This window comes from Sus scrofa, chromosome 13 (genome assembly GCF_000003025.6).
Source record: "Sus scrofa isolate TJ Tabasco breed Duroc chromosome 13, Sscrofa11.1, whole genome shotgun sequence".
In the NCBI taxonomy this organism is placed as follows: Eukaryota; Metazoa; Chordata; class Mammalia; order Artiodactyla; family Suidae; genus Sus; species Sus scrofa.
Genome location: NC_010455.5, coordinates 37,142,853 through 37,152,638, shown reverse-complemented (window position 1 = coordinate 37,152,638; position 9,786 = coordinate 37,142,853). Strand labels below are relative to the sequence as shown.

The 9,786-nt window shown below is 39.7% G+C and overlaps 1 long non-coding RNA gene across 1 annotated transcript in view; it reads right to left on the bottom strand.

Annotated features, from left to right (window-relative positions):
- Positions 5,396–9,786, bottom strand: part of LOC106505619 — a 42,678-nt gene continuing 38,287 nt past the window's right edge. Inside the window, exons 7-8 of the long non-coding RNA XR_002337584.1 lie at positions 7,004–7,191; positions 5,396–6,148 (exon numbers count right to left, since the gene is read on the bottom strand). This is a non-coding gene — a long non-coding RNA (uncharacterized LOC106505619). The remainder of the gene's footprint in view (positions 6,149–7,003; positions 7,192–9,786) is intronic.

The window sequence follows — 9,786 nt, the reverse complement described above, 5'->3', positions numbered from 1 at the left end:
CATGGCATCTTACAAAGAAACATATAATACTGGGGAGAAAAAAAAAAAAAGAATCCACGAGCATGAAAGATCAGGAAAATGGAAAACAAAGTCAACTAGTGCCAAAAATGGAGGCCAGTTCACAAAATGTACCCTCTGGAAATTGCAGAAAAGCAAGTTATCTCTGTGCACAAAGATAGCCCCAGTGAACGGCACAGAACCTGGCACGTAGTCAATATTCAAAAAGTAAAGGATACAGGCGGCACATCTTCCATTTTAGGCTTTTGCAGCACCTCTATTAACTATATCAAAACCACACTTGTAGAATTCAAAGTTTGAGACCACCTTCTCTGGACCACACTATACTGAAAAACTTGAAGCTGGAGACCCTGCTGCCACAGCTGCCCTTTCAATCAGAGATGAATGTGTCTTGTTTGAAGAAAGGAGCTGGAGGAATGTGTATTATAGTCTTATTGCACCAGTTTAGTAGCTAGGATCTTTCTAAAGCATTTCTCTTGAATTGTGTAACTATTACATTTTATTTTGATAGGGGCTTTCGCCCATGTTTATGGCATTCATTCTTTTTTTTCCTTTCTTTTTTTTTTTTTTTTTTCTTTTTATGGCAGCACCTGCAGCATATGGAAGTTTCCAGGCTAGGGGTCGAATCAGAGCTGCAGCTGAAGCCTACATCACAGCCACGGCAACACCAGATTCTTAGCACACTGAGCAAGGCCAGGGATAAAACTCATACTGCTACAGAGACATCAGGTTCTTAATCCACTGAACCACAACGTGAACTCCACATTCATATTTTCAACTGAAGGCACATAGAAAGCAAGCGACTGATATCCTTCACTTTTGCCAATTTCTGTTTCTTGAGTACATCAGACAATATTTTGAATGTAGCGGCCATCTAATAACTTTTAAATTTTTTTATTTTGTTGGACATCAACAAGTGCTAACTTGAGATGGGGCTCTATTATGCAAAAACTGATGATGTTCTGCAAAGCCTTGTTTACATACTGATAGCTATTAGGGTTCAGAATGCCAGCATGAAGGGAGAAATAAGCCAACATGTGGGTCTGTGTTTTATTCCATCAAACAGAGGTCTTTGGAAACATGATTTTAGACTTTTGTGATATTAAATTTGGAGCCCACATAGAATAAATTAAAACTGGAGAGTCAGGGAGCTCCTGTCATGGCTCAGCGGTTAACAAAACCAACCAGTATTCATGAGGTTGTGGGTTCCATCCCTGGCCTCACTCAGTGGGTTAAGGATCTGGCATTGCCATGAGCTATGGTATAGGTCACAGATGTAGCGCAGATCCCACATGGCTGTGGCTGTGGCTGTGGCATAGGCCAGCTGCTGCAACTCTGATTTGACCCCTAGCCTGGGGACCTCCATATGCCATGGGTGTGGCTCCCCCCCCCAAAAAAAAGACAAAAAAAAAAAAAAAGGACTGGAGAGTCAGGAGGAAAGGGAATGTGATATAAAAGATGAGTACTAAGTGCTATGGGATGTTGGATGCATATTTTGATAAGAGTATGGATGGAGAGTGAAAGAGAAAGACGCTTTCAAGCAGCTTTTGTGGTAAGAAGAAAGGAATAAGCAGAATAATTTTTAAAGTAATAGCATGGACTATAAATTAGATCTTAAAAAAGTAGTATACTTCATTAATCAATTTAAAGAGTGATGAGATGGTATTTTCACCTAGCAAACTGGCAAATATTTTGGAAAGTATCTACACGTAGAAAGTAAATTCTAAGTTTTTAATACTCAACCGCCCCCAAATTAAAAACCCATACATGACTAGTGGGATTGTAAGGTGAATCACAATTTTTGGAAAATAATACAGCAACATCTATCAAAAGCCTTAAAACCATTTGTACACTTTGGTGGAATAATTACCCTAAAGCAATAGTTTAAAATGGAGTCAGAATATGGAATATTATATACCCATTAAAATCAGGTTTTAACAAATATGTTAAAAAATCCATATATATATATATATATAATGACTTCAATTTTGTAAAAATATGTATACTATATACTCACATAGACAATAGGCTAGAAGGAAATACTCCAAATGTTAAGTTTTATTGGACTGTTAGAATTAAGGTTGAGGGTTTTTTTTTTCTCTGACGTTTTTCTTTTTCTTTGCACCCACTACATATGCACATTCCTGGGCCAGGGATTGCATTTGAGCCACAGTTGTGACGTATGCCACAGCTGTGGCAACACTGGATTCTTAACCCACTGCGCCAGGCCAGGTATCAAACCTGTGCTGCCAGAGAGACAATGCCAGATCCTTAACCTGCTGCTCTGCAACAGGAACCCTTTTTCTGCTTTTTAAAATGAAATGAGTATGGAAGGGTATGGATTTAATAATGTGACAAAAATAAACATTTTAGGGGGAAAAAAAACTAGTCCATAACCTAAGCCAGTCTCATTCACTTTGCCTTGCAAAGGATTCTGTTCAATTTTCTACCAAAGAAACTTGACATGCAGACCTATCAAATAGATTTGTCACTGTCTCTTCAAAGGAGGAAATTCTGTTTCAAATTCATCCTTACCCCAAAGCAGCTAATTTGATTTTATCAGTCATCAGCAAAGACCTTACATTAAATAATTTATGCATTTTTTAGTTCCATCCCTACAGGGCAAGATCCAGCAGTTAATGGAAACCATCACACCATTAGACTGTTAGAGCTCATCTAACATGTTGGCTTTGAGAAGGCTCAAGCCTGAGGTATTGAGTGGTCACTCCGAGCATGTTTATTTGGTCTGACAGCACTAGAGAGGAATGCAGAGGTGGAAACAAGACAAAGAAATCATGATATGCACGTACCAGCCTTGGGATAGAAGGTCTGGAAAAAGATGCAAGGACATGTGTGGCAAAAGCAGGTGCAAAGATGATTCTCCAGCGCATGTCTATGGATGGGATAGTTTCATAAAAAATTAACTAACTGCCAGCACCAAAGTATCTCTTCTGGCTGCAAGACATTCTCAGATCAGCCTCCTTCTCCTGGGCATCTGCTGTCTGGAAAAGCCTTCAAGTATCTGTTTCTCATTAACAGTCTAACTCATCTCCAGCCTTATCTAAAATCATACCTGGGCTCACTCTTCTGTGCTTCTTCATTTTGCTTTCTTTCTGTTCCTGGCATTAGAACTGAATGTAATTTGCTCATCGTTAAAGGGCTTTTCATCACTAGCTTTCTCAGGAAGTTCTGACACTTGGTGTTTATTCTCCTGACAAGTCGGTTTTGAGGATGAATCAAATGTAGGTTGTCAGGCTCTTTGAAAACAAATCTGGCAACTAGGGAGTTGCTGTGAATGGTGTTCCAGGCTTTGATGCAGGACCCAGTGTGATTCTGAGACAGGTAGCAAAATGAGGAGCCATTTTATTTCTAGAAATATCATCTCAGTTTCACGTCTGTTGGTGAAAGTAATAAGAGTAAACGCACCACAGGGATGCCTTTAGAAATACAACAGCTCCAGGGAGTCAGGCAATGGTCTATATTAAGAGAAATTTGTAAGAAGCTGGGATAAAATACAGATGTTAGAATAAAACCTTTCTCCAGAAAGGGCCAAGAGGAAAGAGTCCATGAGATTCCTTAAAAAGTTGTCCCTCTGGTTCATCTACCGTCCGCATTTCACCCTGTTACCAGAAGTATAAAATCAAAGAGGGTGAGGATACAAGCATCCAGTTAGAAGATAAAGTTCTGGGAATCTAATATACAGCATGGTGATTATAGTTATCAATGTACTGTATACTTGAAAGTTGTTCACAGAGTAGATTTGAAGTGTCTTCACCACAAAAAAGAAATGGTAATTATGATGGAGGTGTCAGCTAACACTACAGTGGTAAACGTTTTGCAATGTATTAGGTATATCGAGTCAACACACTGTCTGCCCTACTCTTAAACATGGTGTAAAATGTTGTATGTCAATTATATATCAGTTAATCTGGGAAAAAATTGAAGAGGGTAAAATCCAATGTTGCACAGCCTTTATCCAGCTAGAAGAGGCAAGAGGGCAGGACACAGTCTTATGAGTGGCTCACCCCTTTGTGAGACTCTGTGCCAAGAGTTATGCTGTACGTAGAACGGGAGCTCAGGGTTAATAGATGCAAATGATTGCATGTGGAGTGGATAAGCAATGAGATCCTGCTCTATAGCCCAGGGAACTTTATCTAGTCACTTGTGATGGAACATGATGGAGGATAATGTGAGAAAAAGAATGTATGTGTGTGTGCATGCGTGCGTGCATGCATGCGTGTGGGTGTGTGTGTGTGTGTGACTGGACAGCAGAAAATTGACAGAACACTGTAAATCAACTATAATGGAAAAAATAAAAATCATTGAAATAAAAAAAAATCTACACCCAACATGGGGAGATAAAACAAACAGAACTTATTCTAATCTAGAAAGGCTCAACTTTCAAGCATCTGTCAGGTGTTTGTGAGATAGACAGTCCACCCAGTCCTTCCTTCAGCTTGGCTACCACTGGCAGGACGGGCACCACCCTCCACTTCTGTGGTCCAGCCAAGGACACTCAGCAGAGTTAGGACTGTGTTTGCCTTCACTCACTGCTGTTTCATCCAGGGCAACCAGTCTAGGGGCACATGTTTTCAGCTAAAATCATGTCTTATGCATTGATTCATTCATTTGCTGGTGTGTTTAGGGCAGAGTGGGGGGATGAGTGATTATCACCTTATCCATGATCTTTAAAAAGTTTTCCCTCATGCCATGGTGGGCCCAATAAATATGCGTTTGGGGCTCTGCAGGGAGCTAACCTTGTCAGTGTTGAGCATATTCAGTTACTAGGGCTGTTACTACAAGTGAGCAGTTTGCCCTACTCACACTCGAGGGCAGAACCTTTTCTTTTTCTTTAAAAAATTTTTTATTACAGTTGATTTAAAATGTTCTGTCAATTTCTGCTAAGTGACCCAGTTATGCATACATATGCATTCTTTTTCTCACATTATCGTCCATCACAATCTTCCTCTAGCTTTGGTCTGTCTCCCACTCAATGGTCTGAGGTGAGGCCCAGGGACATGGACTTTCACAAGATTCCCAGGTGATTGTGACGTAGGCAATCTCTTTAATTCACTCCAATATCAGTAGAGGGGTTTTAAAATCAAAGAACAGGGGATCCCTCGTCCACAGGTCTTACTGTTTTATTCTTTTATTTACTTATTTTGTTTTGTCTTTTTTGTCTTTTTAGAGCCGCACCTGCACCACACAGAGGTTCCCAGGCTAGGGGTCTGATCGGAACTGTTGCTGCTGGCCTACACCACAGCCACAGCAATGTAAGATCTGAAAGATCTGAGCCACGTCTGCAACCTTCACCACAGCTCACAGCAACGCCAGATCCTTAACCCACTGAGTGAGGCCAGGGATTGAACCTGCAACCTTACGGTTCCTAGTCGGATTTGTTTCCACTGAGCCACAGGGGGAACTCCCCGACTGTTTTATTCTGAGAGCACATCTCATGCTCTATCTTTGTGCCTCATCCCTCCATGGCATTTTCTGCAATCACTGTGATTCTAAAACTCCAGGAAAAACTCATTGTCTTTCCTCCCATCTGCATGTGGGTATTTCTTAACCTGGGTTTCCTTTCTATTACCACCACAGCACTTGCGATTTAAGGTGAGAAAATTGGGATCAGAGAGTCATGAATTCAACACCCAGATCTTTTACTTTCTAGCCACGCGACCTGGGCAAGTTCCATAACTTTTCCAGTCCCCTTTTCCATAAAATGGAGAGTAACAATATTATTTACCTCATAGGATTTAAGTGAACTATAAAAGAGTTAGTGCATGCTAATATTTGCTGAATGAATAAAAGTTTGGCACAGTGAAGACTCCATATGCTAACTAATCATTTTCAATATTCTTGTTGTTTAATTCAATAGGTGTGTATTCGACTCTTACTATGCTCATTATTGCTTCTGAATTACCCTTTAGGGGAATTTTTCATTTTCTTCCCAGACAAAAGGCTTTTTAGCCTACATTAACATTTCCACTTGCCTTAATGTCTCCCTTTTGGATCATTGTAAGTTGTTTCCATCTTCTCTTATAGCTTTTCCTTTAAAGTATTTTGCTAATATTTTTGCGTTTTTCCCTTCCTCTTCCAATTCAGCATATCCCAATTCTTGCCACAGGTGCTGGAAAGAGAACAGGAACCTTTAGTAAGCAAGAGGCTGTGACGTGTGCAAGGTACATTCTTTCCTTTCAATTAAAAGGCACTCAGCTAGGGCCTCCTTCTAATAGGGAGGTAAATCAGCCACATTTCTGAGAAACAATTAGTTCCACCTACATTTTCATTGAATTTTCACTCCCTCAGGTTCACATATGCTGTCTGCCACTTTCTTTTATGTTATCTTGTGCTTATGTAATTCTTTCCCCTTTTTTTTCACCGTTACCTTCTCTATTGATTTAAATTAAGCTTGGTTGGTATTTCTTTGAAAAGAAAACACAAGCTTGCTGGGTTGGGAGGTTTTTCCAAGGCCTCTCCGCTCTAGTAAAATCCTACTATATGTAGGTCCTGCAAACCAACATTATTTTTGCTGTACAAACACCATGTGCATGTTCTAAGACATGAGCCCTCTGCATAAGATCCTTTCACACATGCAAAAACAGCTAACATGTCAGCACTTCCATAGAGTGAAAACAAAAGGATTCTGGTTCAGAAAGGTCAGAGCTGTTCTACTGTGGCTAATGCATGGCTTACCTTGAACTTCATCCCCAGCATGAGCAATATGATGCTGGGAATTCCAATTTTATATATCCTTATACATGTTCTACTCCCAAAAATGTGCCTTAATTTTTTAATTTCTCCAATGGAATAAATGTTAGTTTTCTATTGTTATGTGATTGTACTTCCACAAACTTAATGGTTCAAAACAACAAACATTTACTATCTCACAGTTTCTATATGTCAGGAGTTCAGGCATGGCTTAGCTGGATCTTCTCATTAGTCTCAAAAGACTTCAGCATTTTGGCTGCGGCTGTGGTCTCACCTGGGACATGAAGGGGTAAGGACTCACTTCTAAGCTCGTTTAAGTTGTTAGCAGAATTCAATTCCTTCTTCCACTAGGACTGAGGGCTTTTTGCTGGCTGTCTGTCAAGGATATCATCAGCTCCAAGAGGCTGCCCACAGGTCCTTGCCACAGGGGGTTCCCCAACATGGTCTCTTAATTCCTCAAGGCTAGTGAGGCAGAAGAAGGGGAGGGGAAGAGGGAGAAAGAGGAAGAAGGAATTAGCTGTATGGCTAACAGAAGCCTATAAAACTCAAATGTTGTCTGAGCCCATGAAAGTGTGTTTCAGCAGAGAGAAAATCAGACTAGCAAATCTTACTTTTGAGTACCAACAGTGGGTCTATCTGGGTAATAAGTTATGAGTCATCTTGTTTACATTTTTACATTCCAAATGTTTCCAGTAAGCATGCAATAGCTTTCATTTTAGTTTAACATTCTAACATTCGAAGTAATAGATGCATATATTTTAAAAAGTAAAATAGCTCCCTGAGGCTTTAAGATAAAAGCAGCAGTCTTCTGCAGCTCCCAATCTCATCCCTGAATCCCACTTCCAGAAAAAATCATTTCTTCTGTTATTCTAAATAATATAAATATAATGCTTTCTTTCTAGTTTTAGGTATCATCCACTGGCTTTCTAGAAAGATGAAGACTTAGTTCTCCTTCGCCATTCATCCCATTACATGAATATATTTCTCTTCTCTCCAAATTTCCAATACAGTGACACATTTATGTGTGATTAAATACATTTATCATTATGATAAGTGCTGCTCATTGATAGCATATATGGTGTACCATGATTACATGATTTTTTCTATAGAACTCTTTGTTTTTCTTGGAATTGATGGTTGCCTCGCCTTTCCTTATCTTTGGTTTTCTATCTACCTAGCAATAATTCCAGACTCTCTAAGAGAAGTTTTTAACCTTCTCCCAACATGGCCATGCACACCAGCTAAACTGATACTTAATCCTCCCATGCTGGTTTAGAAGACCAATACCATTCTGATCCCTGATCCTTTAAACATGACTCATTATTCTGCCCACGGGCTTAGGGATTTTTGAAACTTCAGGATACTATACCTTGTGTGAGTCATTTTGTATTCATGTTGTTGAAAACTTTCAATCTGAAAACTCATTGTGCAGATCTAAGAAATTTTTCTTATTGTTTTGAAAAATTTCTCCTCTCAATTCTCTCATCAACAGGCCTTTAGGGGTTTTGTTTGTTTGGTTTGATTTAGCTTTGCTTTTACTCTTATAGGAATGCTTCAGTGAACAACCTTGGGCATACTCCCTTGTTCTCATTCGTAAAAATTTTTGTACAATAAATACTGAGACACAAAGTAAAATTTCTACATCATAGAATGTACACATTTTCGAAGTTCATGCAGAAAAAGCACACTTCCAATAAGGAAAAGTTTCCAATATAATTGGAAAATATTTTCAGTGCTTAATTATAATACATCCACATGATAGTATCACATTTTTTAAAATAATTCTCACAACTTCATTTTTGACACCCTCCCCTAGCCAGTTTGAGTCTCTCTTTTATGGAGGAAAGAGCAGGCAGAACCAGTTCATAATCCTAGCTCCACCACTCCCTAGCTGCACAACTCTCAGCAAGACCCTCTCTAAATCTCAGTTTCCTCATGTGTAAAATAGAAATATTATCTACTTCCCAGTGCTACTGAAGAATTAAATGAGATGCTTCTAGCACAGTGCCTAGCATGCAAATGATACTAAAAAATATAAACTCCCCTTAATTATCAATTCTGTGGATTTGGAGAAAATGGAATTAGCAAGTGAGCTTAGAGATGCAAATTAAATCCACATCATAACTATAACTGGAATCTACAATGACCTTGACCAGACCCAAGTCTACATGTCAAAAATCCAGATATTCCTTGAAGGTCATCTAGGATCTACTCCAAACCTTATCCCAAGAAGCAGAGCCTAGACAAGTCCCTTTGAGTGGACATCCCATTTTGTATGTCCTAGCACCTTCCTACCCCCTGGAGGGGTTTGGGATTGCTCCTTTTCCACTCTGATGGAGCTCTGCATATTTTAGATCCAGAACAGGGGCTCATGATCAGGGAGAACAGCTTCTATTCCCAAATTCCTTTATCCTGTCTCATTATCCAGTCCATCTTTATGACACTTCATGGTATAAAATGACAACGAACTACATGATTATTGCTTATCTGATTATAGCACAACTCTTTGAGCATGTGGTATTTGAGCCTGACTTTGTAGAGGTGAGTTTCCCTTCCTTCTCCTTCCTGTCCCTTTCTTCTTTTCTTCCCCTCCTTATGCTATTGAATGGCATGTATCCCTTGTTATGCCTCCAGCTTTCTGTGCCACTCCAGGAGCAAGGCACAAAGTGGAGAGAGTACAGTGGCATCTTGCTTGTTTGCTGATCATGTCTCTGCATCTTTCCCTTGAACTTGCCACTCCCCAGAATGTCCATATGGAGTCTGGCAAAGAAGCCAGCTGCACAGCCCTGTGTTACAACTTTCATTAGTGCTACTGAAATTATCCTCACACTAAGGGGGTCTGACATAAACAGGCCAAACAAGAGCAATTCCTGCAGGAGTTTTAGGCAAGATCATAGGTCAGGGTACATGGTGAGGATGAGTACATAGTGACAATCTAGAACTGGCTTGATCATATTCTGTGTTCCAGGATGCCTGTTTATCTGTGCTTCTTGGTATTATAACAAGACCAGTGGGATAACCTTACAATTTCTACTGGGTATTTCAGAAACAGTCAAA